Here is a 20,127-nt window from a genome sequence, read left to right on the forward strand (position 1 = left end):
CCACACCTGATAAAGTGACTGAAGGACCCACAAAAGCCACACATAGCTGAGCATTCCAACTAGCTGACCAGGGGGACAGCCTAGCCTCCTTGGGCTCCTGCAGTAAGAGCAACAGAGCCACAACAGAAGGACACGTATAGCCCACACAGGGACACTCCTGGAACATTTGGAACTGGCAAGGAGAGAGAAGCACACTGCTAGGATTCATAAGGCATCTGTTACATAAGACCACATCTCCAAGATCAGGAGACATAGATAATCTACCTAATACATAGATACAAGCACATAGAAAGAGGCAAAATGAGGAGACAAAGGAATACATTTCAAGTAAGGGAACAAAACAGAACAGAACCCCAGAAAAAGGACTAAATGAAACAAATAAGAAATCTACCTGACAAAGACTTCAAACAAAAAGAATGGGTGAATTCAGTGAGAACTTCAACAAAGAACTGGGAAATATGAAAAAAGAACCAATCAGAAATGCAGAAAGCAATAATGGAAATAAAAAATTCACTAGAGGGACTCAATAGCAGAGAAGATGATACAGAAGAATGAATCAGTGACCTGGACAAAAGACTAGAGGAAATCACTCAAGCTGAACAGATGAGAGAAAAAGGAATTTAAAAGAATGGGGATACTCTAAGGGACCTCTGGGACAACATCAAGCTCAATATATCCATATTATAGGTGTCCCAGAAGGAGAAAGAGAGAAGCAAAGGGGCAGAGAATCTATTTGGAGAAATACTAGCTGAAAAATTTCCTAACCTAAAGATGGAAATAGACATCTAGGTACAGGAAGCACCAAGAGCACCAAAGAAGATAGACCCAAAGAGGCCCACACCAAGACACATTATAATTAAAATGTCAAAAATTAAAGATAAAGAGAGAATCCTGAAAACCACAAGAGAAAGGCAACAAGTTACATACAAAGGAAATCCCATAAGGCTATCAGCTGACTTTTCAGCAGAAACCTTACAGGCTAGAAGAGAGTGGCACAGTATATTTAAAGTACTGAAAAGGAAAAAAAAAAACTACAGCCCAGAACACTGTACCTATCAAGGTTATCATTCAGAATTGAAGAAGAGATAAATAGTTTCCAAGAGAAGCAAAAACTAAAGGAGTTTATCACCAAGAAACCAGCCTTACAAGAAATACTAAAGGGACATATTTAAGTTAGAAAGAGAAGACTACAAACAAGAATAAGAAAATTATCAAAAAAGAAAGCAATAAAATCACTGGTAAAGGCAAACATACAGTAAAGGTAGCTGATCAACCACCTATGAAGAAAATATGAAGGTCACAGGACAAAAGTACTAAAATTACCTATTTCCATGAAAAGAAGTTAATGGATAAACAAACACAAAAAACGAGGTTTGATATGATATCAAAATCATAAAATTTGTGAGGACGGGAGTAAAGGAGTACAGCTTTTAGCAAGAGGTCAAATTAAAGAGACCACCAACTTAATATAGATTGATATATACATAGGTTATTATACATGAACCTCATGGTAATCAGAAAACAGAAAGCTATAATAAATACACAAAAAATTAAGAGAATGGAACCCAAATATAATACTAAAGAAAGCCAGCCAACAACAAGGGAAGAGAACAAGGGAAGAAGAAAGGAACAAAGAAAAACTACTAAAAGACCCAGACAATAAGTGACAAAATGACAATAAGTACATACTTATCAAAAGCTACTTTAAATGTCAATGGACTAAATGCTCCAACCAAAAGGCATAGAATATCTGATTGGATAACAAACCAAAAACCATATATATGCTGAATACAAGAGACACACTTCAGACCTATAGACACGCACAAACTGAAAGTGAAAGGATAGAAAAAGATACTCCATGGAAATGGCAAAGAAAAGAAGGTAGAGGTAGCAATATTTGTATCAGACAAAATAGACTTTAAAGCCAAAACTATAACCAAAGATAAAGAAGGGCACTACATAATGATAAAAGGAACAGTCCAACAGGAGGATATACACTTGTAAATATCTATGCACCCAACATTGGAGCACCTAACTATATAAAGCAATTATTAACAGACATAAAAGGAGAAATAGACAGTAACACAATAATAGGAGGGGACTTTAACACTTCACTTACAGCAATGGACAGATCATCCAAACAGAAGATGAACAAGGAAATATTGGCCTGAAATGACACATTAGATGAGATGGAGTTAGTAGATATATACAGAACATTGCATACCAAAACCTCAGAATACACATTCTTTTCGAATTCACATGGAACATTCTCCAGGATTGATCACATATTAGGCCATGAAAGAAGTCTCAATAAAGTTAAGAAGACTGAATTAATACTCAGCATCTTTTCTGAACTCAATATTATGAAGCCAGAAATAAACTACAGGAAGAAAATCAGAAAAGACACAAATATGTGGACATTAAACAAAATGCTGTTGAACAATGATTGGGTCAATGAAGAAATCAAAGGAGAAATAAAAAAATACCTGAAGACAAATGAAAATGAAAATATGACATGCCAAAATTTATGGGATACAGCGAAAGCAGTTCTAAGATGAAAGTTTTAAGCAATCCAGGCCTACATCAACGAACAAGAAAACATCTTGAGTAAACCTTCTAACAGTGCATCTAATAGAACTGGAAAAAGAAGAATAACCACAGCCCCAAATCAGTAGAAGTAAGGAAATAACAAAAATCAAAGCAGAAATAAATGAAATAGAGTCTAAAAACACAATAGAAAAAAATCAATGAAACTAAGAGCTGGTTCTTTAAAAAGAAAAGCAAAATTGACAAACCTTTAGCTAGCCTCATGAAGAAAAAAAGAGAGAGGCTCAAATAAATAAAATCAGAAATGAAAGACGAGAAATTATGATGGACAACTCAGAGATACAAAATTTTATAAGAGAATACTATGAAAAGCTGTATGCTGACAAGTTGGATAATCTAAAAGATATGGATAAATTCTTAGAATCATACAACCTTCCAAAACTGAATCAAGAATAAATAGAGAATTTGAACAGACCAATCACCAGTAAGGAGGTTGAAACAGTAATCGAAAACCTCCCAAAAAATAAAAGTCCAGCACCAGAAGGCTTACCTGGTGAATTGTACCAAACGTTCAAAGAGGACTTAATACCTATCCTTCTCAAACTCTTCCAAAAAATTGAAGAAGAGGGGAAGCTTCCAAAATCATTCTATGAAGCCAACATTACCCTGATACCCAACTAGACAAGGACAACACAAAAAACAATCACAGGCCAATATCACTGATGAACATCGATGCAAAAATCCTCAATAAAATACTAGCAAATGAAATACAACAATATATTAAAAAGATCATACACCATGATCAAGTGGAATTTATTCCAGGGATACAGGGATGGTTCAACATCAGCAAATCAATCAATATGATACACCACATGAACAAACAAAGAATAAAAATCACATGATCATCTCAACAGATGCAGAGAAAGCACTTGACAAGATACAACAATCATTTAAGATAAAAACTCTGAATAAAATGGGTATAGAAGGAAAGTATCTCAACATAATAAGGGCCATATATAACACACCCACAGATAATATCATTGTCAGTGCAGAAAAACTGAAATCTATCTCTCTAAGAACAGGAACCAGACAAGGATGCCCACTTTCACCACTCTTATATAACACAATATTGGAAGTCCTAGAAAGAGCAATCAGGCAAGAAAATGAAATAAAATGTATCCAAATTGGAAAGGAAGATGTGAAACTGTTGCTCTTCGCAGATGACATGATTTTATATGTAGAAAACCCTAAACAATCCACCAAAAAAGTTTTATAAAAAATTATTGAGTAGTAAAGTATCAGGATACAAAATCAATATAGAAAAATAAGTTGTCTTTCTATACACTAACAAGGAAGTAGCAGAAAAAGAAATCAAGAATACAATCCCATTTACAATCACAACCAAAAGAATAACATAGTTAGGCACAAACTTTACCAAAGAGGTGAATGATCTGTACACTGAAAACTATAAAACATTGTTGAAAGAATTTGAAGAAGACACAAAGAAATGGAAAGATATTCCATGCTCTTGGATAGGAAGAATTAACACAGTTAAAATGTCCATACTTCCTAATGCAATCTCCAGATTCAATGCAACCCCTATCAAATTTCCAACAACATTTTTCGTAGAAATAGAAGAAAGAATACTAAAATTTATATGTAACAACAAAAAATCCTGAATAGTGAAATCAGCCCTGAGAAAAAAGAACAAAGCTAGAGTTATCACACTCCTTGACTTCAAAATATACCACAAAGCTATAGTAACCAAAACAGCATGGTACTGGCACAAAAACGGACACAGATGAAGGGAACAGAATCAATGTCCATAAATACACCCACACACCCATGGACAGCTAATTTTCAGCAAAGGAGTCAAGAACATACAATGGAGAGCGGGAAGTCTCTTCACAATAAATGGTGTTGGAAAAACTGGATAGCCACATGCAAAAGAATGAAAGTAGACGACAATCTTTCATAATTTACAAAAATTAACTCAAAATGGATAAAAGACTTGAATGTAAGACCTGAAACCATGAAACTTCTAGAAGAAAACAGGCAGTACACTCTTCTATATCAGTCTTAGAAGCGTATTTTCAAGTACCATGTCTGACCAGGCAAGAGAAACAATAGAAAAAACAAACAAATAGGACTAGATAAAACTCAAAAGCTTCTGCACAATAACGGAAACCATCAGCAAAATGAAAAGACAACCTAACAATTGGGAGAAGATATTTGCAAACCATGTACCTGGTAAGGAGTTAATATCCAAAATATACAAAGAACTCATACATCTCAACAACATAAAAACTAACAACCCAATTAAAAAAATGGGCAAAAGATCTGAACAGACATTTCTCCAAAGATGACATACAGACAGCCAACAGACGCATGAAAAGATGTTCACATCACTAACTATCAGGCACATGAAAATCAAAACTGCAATGAGATATCACCTCACTCCCGTCAGAATGGCTATAATTAACAAGACAGGAAATAACAAGTGTTGGAGAGGATGTGGAGAGAAGGGAACCTTCATATACTGCTGGTGGGAGTGCAAAGTCCTGTAACCACTATGGAAAACAGTGTGGTGATTCCTCAAAAAGTTCAGAATAGATCTACCATATGATCCAACTGTTTATTCCACTGCTGTGTATTCATCCAAAGAACATGAAAACACAAACACATAAAGACACATGCACCCCTATGTTCACTGCAGCATTATTCACAATAGCCAAGACTTGGAAACAACCTAGATGCCCGTCATGGGACAAATGGATAAAGAAGATGTGGTATATATACACAATGGATACTACTCAGCCATAAAAAATTATGAAATCTGGCAATGTATGGACCTTGAAGGTATTATGCAAAGCAAAATAAGTCAGAGGGAGAAAGTCAAATACTGATGATCTCACTCATAAATAGAAGGTAAAAAGAACAACAAACAATCACATAGAGACAGAGATGGGATTGGTGGTTACCAGAGGGGAAGGTGGGAGCGAGGAGGATGAAAGGGGTTATTAGCCACATGTGTATGGTGATGTATTGTAATTAGTCCCTGGATGGTCAACATGATGCAATCTGCACAGAAATAAAAATATAGTCATGTACACCTGAAATTTATATATTGTTATAAACCAATGTTGCCACAGTAAAAAATAAAATAAAATAAAATAAAATGAATAAATATAAAAAAAGGAAATATCCAAATGGAGAGGTTAAGCAAATCATTGATTATGTGGAGCTGGACTTCAGAAAACTCTGGGATGGAGCTGTAACTTTGTAAGGCAACCTTGTATAAATGGTAATTAAAGACATTGTCATTGTGGTATCCAGCCTCCAATATGGCCTCCAATGATTCCCATCTCCTAAATTTCACTCCCTTGTGTAGTCTCCTTCCACACCAAATCAGGTCTTATTTGGGTGCCTGATAGAATACAAAGGAGATGGTCATGTGTGACTTCCTAGGGTAGGTCATAAAGGGAATTGTTGCTTCCATCTTGCTCCATGGGAGAAATTAGCCACCATATCATGAGGACACTCCATTAGCCTTTGGAAAGGCCATCACGGAGAACTTAGACATCAACAGACATTGCTAACATGCCAGACATGCAGGCGAGCCCTCCTGGAAGTTAATGTTCCAGCCCCAGTCAAGCCTGCAGATTAGTATAGCCCTCCTTGTATCTGACTGTATCCTTTCAAGAACTATGAGGTGTCTGAGATTTTACCCTACTCATCACATATCAAGTCAGTCTGCCACAGTTTCACAGATGCTGTTAGACCATACATGACTCTAGGATGAGAGACAAAGAACTTTATTACTCATATCATACCAGGCAGCATGAGACTCATAGTTGTATCTTACTCCCTAAATCCCACAAGACTGATGTTATAGGCATCACAGCTAAAGAAACCCAAGCTTGAGGAAACCCAAATATTTTATAATGACCTGTAAACAAATATTCCCTTTGCTCTGGAGAGACATATTGTCTTTATTATGCTGGACTGTAAGCACATTTGCCCTTAGTTCTGGAGATAGTCACTATCTTGACTTTCCAAGCCTGTTCACTATACTAACATTGTTGGAAGGATGGTTGGAAATATAAGAAACAGTTAATGCTTTATTTGCAAGATTTGTGGAAATATGAAAGACATATAGAAGGTTGTTTCCCAACACAATTTCATGAGAATAACCAAGACAGACCCACCTAACCAAACTGCTCTTAGGTTCTGAGAGACACTAAATATTTAATGTTCTTTTAAGCCCTAAATTTTGGGCTAGTCTGGTATGCAAAAAATTATAACTATTACAGTAACGGATGAGATTTTCTCTGGAAGTTTGTCTTAAATTTTATTATATGAAAGAACTGTGGGGGCAGATCATTACAAATGCATATTCCCATATGACACTTGGAGAGACTTATTTATTAGGTCTACGTGATATGCATTTTATCACTTTTACTTCTACTGCAGATAGTCAGAGGACCTCATTTTCAGAAACTTCTCATTTCAGGAAAGGGATTACAGATGAGGAAAAAAAAATGCCTAGGATTCATTCCTGAGAAGCTCCATTATTTAGAGGTCAGATAATGAAAATATGTCAGAGGAGAGCAAGGAAGAACAGTGACAGAGGTATAAAAGAAGGAAAGTTTGAAATCAGAGTAAAGAGACTTTTTCCTCAAGAAGTAGAATGTGATCAGCAAAGTCAAATGCTTCATAGAGATCAAGTATTAATCTAGTTGAAAACTGTAAACAAAAAATAGGAGGATATCATAAAGGAACATTTTGAAAATGAAAACGTGTTAATGGAAATTAAAATCTTTATAACAAAAATTTGAAAAAATCAATAGACTACTTGGAATATCAAAATATTCCAAGTAAAATCTTCCAGAAATTTGATCAAACAGAGAAAGAGATAAAGAGAAAACACTAGAGGAAAGGTTTTTTGTTTCCTCTATTTTGTCTGTGGGATGCCTTCTCAGCATGGCTTGATGAGTGTTGTGTAGGTCTGAACCTGGGATCCGAACCCACAAACACCAGGCCACCTAAGTGGAGCACGCGAACTTAACCACTACACCACTGGACCGGCTCTGGATTTTTTTTTTTATTGAGTTAATGATAGGTTACAATCTTGTGAAATTTCAGTTGTACATTAATGTTTGTCGTTCGTGTTGCAGGTGCACCACTTCACCCTTTGTGCCCGCCCCCCACTCCACCTTTCCCTTGGTATCCACTAAACTGTTCTTAGTCCACATTTTTAAATTCCTCATATGAGTGGAGTCATACACAGATTATCCTTCTCTAGCTGGCTTATTTCACTTCACATAATTCCCTCAAGGTCCATCCATGTTATTGCAAATGGAATGATTTTGTTCTGTTTTGCAGCTGAGTAGTATTCCATTGTATATATGTACCACATCTTCTTTATCCATTCGTCTGTTGATGGGCACTTAGGTTGCTTCCACGTCTTGGCTATTGTAAACAATGCTGCAATGAACATTGGGGTACATAGGACTTTTGGGATTGCTGACTTCAAGCTCTTTGGATAAATACCAAGTAGTGGGATGGCTGGATCGTATGGTAGTTCTATTTTTAATTTTTTGAGGAATCTCCATACTGTTTTCCATAGTGGTGGAACAAGTTTGTATTCCCATCAGTAGTGTATGAGGGTTCCTTTTTCTCCACAACCTCTCCAAAATTTGTTACTATTAGTTTTAGATATTTTTGTCATTCTTATGGGTGTAAGGTGATATCTTAGTGTAGTTTTGATTTGCATTTCCCTGATGATCAGTGATGATGAGCATCTTTTCATGTGCCTATTGGCCATCCGTATATCTTCTTTGGAGAAATGTCTGTTCATGTCTCCAGCCCATTTTTTGATTGGGTTGTTTGATTTTTTGTTGTTGAATTGTGAGAGTTCTTTATATATTATGGATATTAAGCCTTTGTCAGATATATGACTTGCAAATATTTTTTCCCAGTTAGTGGGTTGTTTTTTGTTTCAATCCTGTTTTCATTTGCCTTGAAGAAGCTCTTTAATCTGATGAAGTCCCATTTGTTTATTCTTTCTATTGTTTCCCTTCTCTGAGAAGGCATGGTGTCCGAAAAGATCCTTTTAATACTGATGTCAAAGAATGTACTGCCTACGTTTTCTTCTAGAAGCCTTATGGTTTCAGGTCTCACCTTTAGGTCTTTGATCCATTGTGAGTTTATTTTGGTGAATGGTGAAAAAGAATGGTCAATTTTGATTCTTTTACATGTGGCTTTCCAGTTTTCCCAGCACCATTTGTTGAAAAGACTTTCTTTTCTCCATTGCATGCCCTCAGCTCCTTTGTCGAAGATAAGCCTTCCACAGATGTGTGGTATTATTTCTGGGCTTTCAATTTTGTTCCATTGATCTGTGCACCTATTTTTGTACCAGTACCATGCTGGTTTGATTACTGTAGCTTTGTAGTATGTTTTGAAGTCAGGGATTGTGATGCCTCCCATTTTGTTCTTTTTTCTCAGGATTGCTTTAGAAATTTGGGGTCTTTGGTTTCTCCATATGAATTTTAGGATTCTTTGCTCTAATTCTGTAAAGAATGTCATTGGGATTCTGATTGGGATGGCATTGAATCTGTAGATTGCTTTAGGTAGAATGGACATTTTAACTATTTTTATTCTTCCAATCCATGTACATGGAATGTCTCTCCATCTCCTTATGTCGTCATCCAATTCTCTCAGAAAGGCCTTGCAATTTTCATTATATAGGTCCTTCACTTCCTTAGTTAAATTTACCCAAAGGTATTTTATTCTTTTTGTTGCGATTGTGAATGGTACTGTGTTCTTGAGTTCTTTTTCTGTTAGTTCATTATTGGAGTATAGAAATGCTACTGATTTATGCAAATTGATTTTGTACCCTGCAACTTTGCTGTAGTTGTTGATTACTTCTAAGAGTTTTCCAATGGATTCTGTGGGGTTTTCTATGTATAAGATCATGTTGTCTGCAAACAGCGAGAGTTTCACTTCTTCCCTCCCTATTTGGATTCCTTTTATTCCTTTTTCTTGCCTGATTGCTCTGGCCAACACCTCCAGTACTATGTTGAATAAGAGTCGTGATAGAGGGCATCCTTGTCTCGTTCTTGTTTTCAGGGGGATGGCGTTCAGTTTTTGCCCATTGAGTATGATGTTGGCTATGGGTTTGTCATATATGGCCTTTATTATGTTGAGGTAGTTTCCTTCTATGCCCATTTTTTTTTTCTTAGTCAATAATTTTTTTTATTGAGTTATTGATAGGTTACAATCTTGTGAAATTTCAATTGTACATTAATGTTTGTCAGTCATGTTGTAGGTGCACCACTTCACCCTTTGTGCCCACCTTTCCCCTGGTATCCACTAAACTGTTCTTGGTCCATAGTTTTAAATTCCTCATATGAGTGGAGTCATACACAGATTATCTTTCTCTTGCTGGCTTATTTCACTTAACATAATTCTCTCAAGGTCCATCCATGTTATTGAAAATGGAATGGTTTTGTTCTGTTTTGCAGCTGAGTAGTATTCCATTGTATATATGTACCACATCTTCTTTATCCATTCGTCTGTTGATGGGCACTTAGGTTGCTTCCACGTCTTGGCTATTGTAAACAGTGCTGCAATAAACATTGGGGTGCACAGGACTTTTGGGATTGCTGACTTCAGGCTCTTTGGATAAATACCCAGTAGTGGGATGGCTGGATCCTATGGTAGTTCTATTTTTAGTTTTTTGAGGAAGCTCCATACTGTTTTCCATAGTGGCTGCACCAGGTTGCATTCCCACCAGCAGTGTATGAGGGTTCCTTTTCCTCTGCAACCTCTCCAACATTTGTTGCTATTAGTTTTAGATATTTTTGTCATTCTAACGGGTGTAAGGTGATATCTTAGTGTAGTTTTGATTTGCATTTCCCTGATGATCAGTGATGATGAGCATCTTTTCATGTGCCTATTGGCCATCAGTATATCTTCTTTGGAGAAATGTCTGTTCATGTCTCCAGCCCATTTTTTGATTGGGTTCTTTGATGTTTTGTGGTTGAATTGTGAGAGTTCTTTATATATTAAGGATATTAAGCCTTTGTCAGATATATGACTTGCAAATATTTTTTCCCAGTTAGTGGGTTGTTTTTTTGTTTCAATCCTGTTTTCATTTGCCTTGAAGAAGCTCTTTAATCTGATGAAGTCCCATTTGTTTATTCTTTCTATTGTTTCCCTTCTCTGAGAAGGCATGGTGTCCAAAAAGATCCTTTTAATACTGATGTCAAAGAATGTACTGCCTACGTTTTCTTCCAGAAGCCTTATGGTTTCAGGTCTCACCTTTAGGTCTTTAATCCATTTTGAGTTTATTTTGGTGAATGGTGAAAAAGAATGGTCAATTTTCATTCTTTTACATGTGGCTTTCCAGTTTTCCCAGCACCAATTGTTGAAAAGACTTTCTTTTCTCCATTGTATGCCCTCAGCTCCTTTGTCGAAGATAAGCCTTCCACAGATGTGTGTTTATTTCTGGGCTTTCAATTTTGTTCCATTGATCTGTGCACCTGTTTTTGTACCAGTACCTTGCTGTTTTGATTACTGTAGCTTTGTAGTATGTTTTGAAGTCAGGGATTGTGATGCCTCCCGTTTTGTTCTTTTTTTCAGGATTGCTTTAGCAATTCGGGGTCTTTTGTTGCCCCATATGAATTTTAGGATTCTTTGTTCTAATTCTGTAAAGAATGTCATTGGGATTCTGATTGGGATGGCGTTGAATCTGTAGATTGCTTTAGGTAGAATAGACATTTTACCTATGTTTATTCTTCCAATCCATGTACATGGAATGTCTTTCCATCTCCTTATGTCGTCATCCAATTCTCTCAGAAAGGCCTTGTAATTTTCATTATATAAGTCCTTCACTTCCTTAGTTAAATTTACCCCAAGGTATTTTATTCTTTTTGTTGCGATTGTGAATGGTACTGTGTTCTTGAGTTCTTTTTCTGTTGGTTCATTACTGGAGTATAGAAATGCTACTGATTTATGCAAATTGATTTTATACCCTGCAACTTTGCTGTAGTTGTTGATTACTTCTAAGAGTTTTCCAATGGATTCTTTGGGGTTTTCTATATATAAGATCATGTCGTCTGCAAACAGCGAGAGTTTCACTTCTTCCTTCCCTATTTGGATTCTTTTTATTCCTTTTTCTTGCCTGATTGCTCTGGCCAGGACCTCTAGTACTATGTCAAATAAGAGTGGTGATAGAGGGCATCCTTGTCTTGTTCCTGTTTTCAGGGGGATGGGGTTCAGTTTTTGCCCATTGAGTATGATGTTGGCTATGGGTTTGTCATATATGGCCTTTATTATGTTGAGGTAGTTTCCTTCTATGCCCATTTTCTTCAGAGTTTTTATCATAAATGGCTGTTGGATCTTGTCAAATGCCTTCTCTGCATCTATTGAGATGATCATGTGGTTTTTATTCCTCAGTTTGTTGATGTGGTGTATCACGTTGATTGATTTGCGGATGTTGAACCATCCCTGTGTCCCGGGTATGAATCCCACCTGATCCTGATGTATGATTCTTTTGATGAATTGCTGAATTCTGGTTGCCAAAATTTTGTTTAGAATTTTTGCATTTATGTTCATCAGTGATATTGGCCTGTAGTTCTCTTTTTTCGTGGTGTCCTTGTCAGGTTTTGGTATCAGCGTGATGTTGGCCTCATAGAATGTGTTAGGAAGTGTTCCATCTTCCCTAATTTTTTGGAATAGCTTGAAAAGGATAGGTATTAAATCCTCTCTGAAAGTTTGGTAGAATTCCCCAGGAAAGCCATCTGGTCCTGGGGTTTTATTCCTTGGGATGTTTTTGATTGTTGTTTCAATCTCTTTCCTTGTGATTGGCCTGTTCAAATTGTCTGCCTCTTCTTGAGTGAGCTTTGGGAGATTGTAGGACTCCAAGAATTTATCCACTTCCTCTAGGGTATCCATTCTGTTGGCATATAGTTTTTCGTAGTATTCTGTTTTAATCCGTTGTATTTCTGCAGAGTCTGTTGTTATTTCTCCTCTTTCATTTCTGATTTTGTTTATTTGAGCTTTCTCCCTTTTTTTCTTTGTAAGTCTGGCCAGAGGTTTGTCAATTTTATCTTCTCAAAAAACCAGCTCTTTGTTTCATTGATCCTTTCTACTGCCTTTATCGTTTCAATAGTATTTATTTCTGCTCTGATTTTTATTATTTCTCTCCTGCTGACTTTGGGCTTTATTTGTTCTTTTTTCTCTAGTTCAGTTAGGTGTAGTTTAAGATTGCTTCTTTGGGATTTTTCTTGTTTGTTAAGATGTGCCTGTATTGCGATGAATTTTCCTCTTAATACAGCTTTTGCTGTATCCCATATGAGTTGGTATGGCATGCTATCATTTTCATTTGTTTCCAGGTATTTTTTGATTTCTTCTTTAATTTCTTCAATGATCCATTGCTTGTTCAGTAGTGTGTTGTTTAGTCTCCACATCTTTGTGCCTTTCTCATCTTTTTTCTTGTAATTAATTTCTAGCCTTATAGCATTATGATCGGAGAAGATGCTTGTTATTATTTCAATTTCTTTTAATTTGTAGAGGCTTGCCTTGTTTCCCAACATATGGTCCATCCTTGAGAATGTTCCATGTGCACTTGAGAAGAATGTGTATTCAGCTCTTTTAGGGTGAAGTGATCCATATATATCTATTAAGTTCAATTGTTTTAGCTTTTAATTTAGCTCCACTATTTCCTTGTTGATTTTCTGTCTGGATGATCTGTCCATTGATGTGAGTGGGGTATTGAGGTCCTCTACTATTATTGTGTTGTTTTTAACATCTTCCTTTAGGTCTGTTAATAGTTGCTTTATGAATCTTGGTGTTCCTGTGTTGGGTGCATAGATATTTATAAGCGTTATTTCTTCTTGATGAAGTGTCCCTTTGATCATTATATATTGTCCCTCTGTGTCTCTCTTTACCTGTCTTATTTTGAAATCCACTTGGTCTGATATAAGAATTGCAACACCTGCCTTTATTTCTTGCTATTAACTTGAAGTATTGTCCTTCACCCCTTCACCCTGAGCCTCTGTTTGTCCTTGGAGCTGAGGTGTGTTTCTTGGAGGCAACAAATTGTTGGATCTTGTTCTTTAATCCATTTTGCCACTCTGTGTCTTTTTATTGGAGAGTTCAATCAGTTTACATTGAGAGTGATTATTGATGCATGTGGACTTAATGCTCTTAATCTGTTGCTCATTATCTTGTTTTCCTGCATTTCTTTTCCTGTGTGCTTTAGCCTACCCATTTAATACTGCAATTTCTTATGCTGGGTTTCGTAGATTTTTCCTTATTTATGATTTGTGACTCTGTTCTGTGTTTTATTTTAGTGTCTACCCTGAAGTTTGTATTTAGAATCTCATGTATAATATAGTCGATTCTCTGGTGGTCTCTTACTCACTTGGCCAATGCTGATTTAGACCCTTTGTTCTTCCCCTCTTAAATAATTATTTTCATTTCTTATTTCAACTTCTGTTATGAATTTGTAGTTATAGTGATAAGATCGTCCTTGCTTTGGTAGTTTCCGTACCTTTACCCTAATGCTATAGTGGAATATTTGCTATCCTGTTCTGGTTCTATCCATTGGTCTCCGTAGTCTGTGGATTGTGACCCCTTTCTCCCTTTTTTCTTTTTTCAGCTATGAGAGCCGTCTTGAGGATTTCTTGTAGTGGAGGGCTTTTAGTTACAAATTCCCTTAACTTTTGTTTGTCTGGAAAAGATTTAATTTCTCCCTCATATCTGAAGGAAATTCTTGCTGGATAGAGTATTCTTGGCTGAAGATTTTTATCTTTTAAAGCTTTGAATATGTCACTCCATTCTCTCCTAGCTTGTAAAGTTTCTGTAGAGAAATCCACTGAAAGTCTGAAAGGGGCTCCTTTATAGGTTATTCTCTTCTTTTTTCTTACTTGCCTGAGTATTCTTTCTTTATCTTTCCTTCTTGCCAATTGTACTACTATGTGCCTTGCAGTAGGTCTTTTTACATTGACAAATCTAGGAGATCTGAAAGCTTCCTCTACACACATTTCTCTGTCAATCCCTAGATTTGGGAAGTTCTCTTCAATAATTTCATTAAGCACACTTTCTGCTCCATTTTCCTTTTCCACGTTCTCGGGAATTCCTATGATCCTTAAGTTCTTACTCCTCATTGAATCCACTATCTCTTGGAGATTTTCCTCATTTTTTTAAATTCTTAGTTGTCTTTCTTCCTCTATCTGGAGTCATTCAGCCTGTCTATCTTCAATTATGTTAATTTGCTCTTCTATGGTGTCCACATGGGCATTCAGGGAATCCGTATTCTGTTTTATCTGGTCCATTGTGTTTTTCATCTCAAGTAATTCTGTTTGATTCTTCTTTATGATTTCAATCTCTTTTGTGAAGTAACTCCAGAACTCATTGGCTTGTTTCTCTATCTTTCTCTCTACCTCATTGAGTTTTTTGATTATAGCTGATCTGAACTCATTATCACTTAGTTTACCTAATTCCAAGTCCTCAGGACTTAATTCTGTGCTTTTATTGTTTTCCTTCTGGTCTGGGGCTTTTATGAATTGCTGGATGGTAGAGGAGCGGTTTTTTCATATGGTGGTAGAATTTGGTTGCATTTACAGCCTGTTGCCACTCGATGGGGGTTGAGAGCTGCGTGTTCTGAGCTCTCCGCCTTCGGGAAAGATGGTGGCGCCCAGTGGCTTTGCCGGGAGGGAGGGGCTGCTATTCTCACGTGCCAATCTGGATTCAGATCCGTTCTGTTCTCTGGTCTCCCGAGGCCCTGGGTTTATGGGGTCCCCGAGCACGGAAGCTTTCCCCCGTCAGCGGGTTTCCACTGAACCAGCGGCAGGAGGCCTGGATGATCCCCTGGTGGCGTGGCCCCTCCCCCGCTCTTTCCCAGACCCACGCAGCAGCAATCACAGACTCTAGCGGAGGGAGCGACATTCTCTCCTACCCGTTCCAGCACCTCTGAGGCCGTCAGCAAGGTTTATGATCTCTGCCTTCTTGGTATTGTAGGTCTCTAACGTGTTGGCATCAGATTTCTTCTCTGAAATTCCGTTTTTCCAATCCTTTGTTGTATTTTAGAGGGGAGAGAATCCCAGGTTGGCTCACCCTGCCATTTTGCTCTGTCCCCCTCCTCTGGATTTTTTTTTAATTCAAGTACAGTCCAGGGGCTTCACCATTTGTAAAAGAGTTCTGGAAAGAGAAAACTGGGGTTTTGGAAAAATTAATAAAATAATTTAAGAAATTTTCCAGAACTGAAGAACGAGTTTCCAAATGGAAGGAGTGCATTGATTGTCCAGGACAATGGATAAAACAACAAGTGAGGTTTTCTGCTATCTAGAAATGTGTACGGATGTGCCCAGATTATCCTGGCAGAACACATGAAGATGCTAAAAGCAATTCTCTCTGAGGAATGAATAGGGTGACTAGGACAAGGGGATGTATTTTTCACTGCTTAATCTGGTCCTTTTTCAATTGTGATTCTTATACACAGACTTTGTTTTTTACACTTCATTTTAAAAGAAGAATTTTAGTTTTTATAATAATAGCTAACATTTTTTGAACAATATATATGTATTAGACATTGTTCACTTTTCTTTAAATGAGTGAACTCATTCCTCATTACCAACTCTATGAAGTATATAATACTATTGTCCTCATTTTATAGATAAGGAAACTGAGTATCAGAGATAAGAAACTTCTGCATGGCTCATACTGAGGAAGTTATAAAACAGGAATCTAAAAGCAAACAGTTTGTCTCCAGAGGGACATCCACACACAACATGGAAACTCTGGAGCTAGCTGTCACTGTCAGAATGTTCAGTCACAAAAGAAAAGCTTTCCTAGATCTGGGCTATATTTTAGAATTTCATTAATCTATAAGTCATTTTTCAACAATCTATTTTTCTTATAATTGAGTAGGCTCACAAAGGTATTTAGAACATATAAATGCAGAGTCATTGATGGGAAAATGAGTTTTGGTATTGCTGGATGGCATGAAAAATGGTAGTTTTCAAAGGGTCATTGTTATTAAGTAGCAACCAAACCTCTTCCTACTATTAACTATCACTGTCAGTAAGTAACATTTACTAAGTAGTCATTATGTATCAGGCATTATAGGTATTTTAAAGTTATCATTATATTTATTATGAGAACATACCACCATTCTTTCTACAACTAGAAAGATGGTATACATTTTAAAGGTCTCCTAGTTCTTTCCTGGTTTTGGACAGAGAAAAAAACCCTGCTTTAGGATGTTATGCTTCTGCCAATGTTGCTCCTGTATTAGTTTCCCATTGCTATGTAACAATATTACCACAAATTTAGTAGTATAAACAACACACATTCATTATTTTATAGTTTCTATGAGTCAGGATTCTCAGCATGACATAATTCCGTCCTCAGCAAGGCTAAAATCAAGGTGTTTGCCAGGACTGGGTTCTGATCAGAGGCTAGACAGGGAAAGGATCTGTTTCCAAGCTCACACAGTTTTGGTTGCATTCAGTTCCTTGAAGGCTGCCAGAATGATAGACTCAGTTTCTCGTTGGCTGCCAGCCATAGATCACCTATAGCTCCTTGCCATGTGATCCACTGCACAGGGCAACTCACAACATGGTGGCTTTCTTCTTCAAAGTTAACAAGGTAATGAGAGATTTCAGCAAGATGGGCACTAATATCTTATATAAAACAATAATGAACATGTAATTGAATACATTCTATCACCTTTGTCATATCTATTATTTAAAAACAGTCACAGACTAGTCCCACACTGCAGTGGAGGGAATTATAACAGGTGTAAATATCAGGAAGTAGGAATGATGAAGGCTACAGTTAAGACTATCTGTCACATACTCGTATATATTTTTGATAATTTTCTCAAGTACCCAACAGTTATCTTTTCTCCTATTAGCATATCTAGACATTACCTATGAACTTTTATGCCCTCCCCACCTCACATTTACTCCAAGCTTTTGATCTTATAGTCTTTAGAATAATTTTAGATGGAATCAGAAATACTAAACTTAGAGGCAAAGCCAAGTGATGATTTTTAAAGAATAGACTGGTTCTAGAGGCATGATATTATATGTTTTCTGAGTGGTAAAGAGTGGTTGTGGTTTTGGAAATCAAATCAAATGAGGCCGATTTTCTTTATCTTGAGAAGAGTTGCTTGAGTATTTCTTTTATTTACACAAATATAGGATGAGTAAACCTTAGATATTAGAAAGGAATTGCATCCTCTCTCACATTCTAACTCCTCATATATGTGGTTTAAACAAAAACTGCTTAATCCCACAGTATGGGAGTAATTGCTACCCCAAATAGTAGAATCAAATGTTTGTGAGACATGGCCATGATATTATTGGGAGACTGTTGTACAGTAGGATGTGTGTTGATTCTCACAATCATTGCTAACTTGGGGGATACTATTGATTCACAACCAATAATCATAAATAATAGAAACCTGTCTGCTATTTGCTTATTTTAGACAAACATTTAAGTGATGCTTTGCATGACAAAAAGTAGTCTATCTTGATAAAAACAAACAAACCATTTCTATGACATCCTTCCTAAATACTTATCCCATTTCTTGTTTCATAAGACATTCTCAATTATTAGGTTTTCTTACAGCTGTAAGTGCCAAGGGGGTACAAATAAAAATGACCGCAGCAGTATATTGTCCTCACCTCTCCATGTCCTTTCCCCTTCAAGGCAGGCACATTCAGACACGAATTCTGAACTTCATGGTCTTTGAACTATGTGTGAAACCTTGAAATTGGTGTGCTTTTATTCTCTCAGAATGTAATAAGCCAATCTTTCTAGTTGCTTCAACAATATTTGCAATTTTTCACCCAATTGATTTTATGTATGCTCAATTAAAATAAAATTGCTCTGACAACCAATTTTTCAGACTAACTGAGAATAGCAAGGTAAGACATTTAGATGTTTCCTTGGTATTTTACAAAGATAAAATGTATTAATTATGTTAGTTGCGTATTCCTTCCTTTTTAAAGGGTATTAACTTCAAACCAAAATCTTAATAATATTATATTGGAGAGGTGTGTTATCTTTGGACCCACAGTTTCTCCAAAGAGCAAGGAAATATTAAATTCATTTCTGAAGTGTTTACATCTCTATGTACAGGACCAAGTAGTATGTGAAGTTTTATATGTACTCTAAAAATAAGGATGGTCATTTTTCTTCTTTTAACGACTATTTGGAATTCTTTTGTGGTATAACCAGAAATCGTTGCATTTAAACAAGTTTAGTTTGTCCAGACATTCCCATGTTAAATATATGAGTCTACACCCAGTGAAGAAGTTGAAGTGTATTATTTAATAAGGAATAATAGTAGTGTTTTCATTTTCGTAGTTTCTGAATTAAAAGTCAGTCTATCACTTTTATTTATAATTTGGATTAATCCATTAGGACAAATTAAAGATAATATTAAAACTTTGATTCTCATTCTCATGACAAATAAGTGTGTTTGGGTTTGACTTGATTTATTACGATTTCTAATGGTAAAATTAATTTGCAGTTTTTAAACTGAAGCCTTAGAAATCTTTTATTATATATGTTTACTCACACCCTACCCAAATACCTGCATACGGACTCTCCTAGGTGTGTGTGTATACACACACACACACACATTTTTTTTTGATAAATGCATAGCTTTACCCTGAAATTGCCTCTCTCATATGCCGTAAGAGTTCAACCTCCTGCTGTCTGCCTCAAGTAGCAAATTATTTCTGCTCACTTTGTCCTCTGCTGCACTCTGTTCACGTTTCAAGAAAACCTCCTTAAGCCCATGAACGTAAGAAAGGAACTAAGAACAACTTCCGCTTAGTTGGTGAAATTTTCTGCAAATGTTGCCATATTTTACTGGAGAAAAGCGAACCTACTTAAAATTAGGACGATTATCATAGTTTCTGGTTAAAGTTAGAAACATAATCTTTCGAAAGATGATATTATATTTAATCTTACAAACTGAGAAATATTCAAATAACCTCTTTGTACTTAGGATCAACTGCTAGTTCTATACTGTTTCATGAAACAAATGAGAACCTGGAGAGAAAAGATATGTAATGCAGATTGAAATTCACTATTTAAGCACTGATACTCCTATGATGTTATTGATAACGTCTCATAGAATCAAAACCTCCAAAAATAATCTTAAGCAATCAAGTAGTAGTCTTTTACTTCAAAGGTCAACAGTTGTAAATACTGTCAAGGATTCCTGGATAGATATGGTAATCTGAGCTAATGAGGGAACTCTTCTACTTTAAGTACATAGAAATACTAGTAAAATATTACCCCCAACACATTTGAATGTGTCCCTGAACTTGAAATCAGGAAAGAGAAATCCCCTTGTGCCATAAATAAAGACAGAAATAAAAGTCATAGTGGTTAATAGGACCTGGAATTGAGGGGCTTGTGAAGGAATTTGGTTCAGATATAGGCCTTCTATAAATCAGATTAAGCTGCATTAATCTGGAATTTTAAAAAACATGACTACAAAAATCTTAGCAGCTTCCAGTGACAAAGATTTATTTCTCACTCATGTTA

The 20,127-nt window shown here is 36.3% G+C and overlaps 1 pseudogene; it reads left to right on the top strand.

The window, feature by feature from the left end:
• LOC103565043 (uncharacterized) overlaps positions 1-20,127 on the top strand; it is a 114,021-nt pseudogene that overhangs the window by 73,381 nt on the left and 20,513 nt on the right.

This window comes from Equus przewalskii, chromosome X, assembly GCF_037783145.1.
Source record: "Equus przewalskii isolate Varuska chromosome X, EquPr2, whole genome shotgun sequence".
Taxonomy (NCBI): Eukaryota; Metazoa; Chordata; class Mammalia; order Perissodactyla; family Equidae; genus Equus; species Equus przewalskii.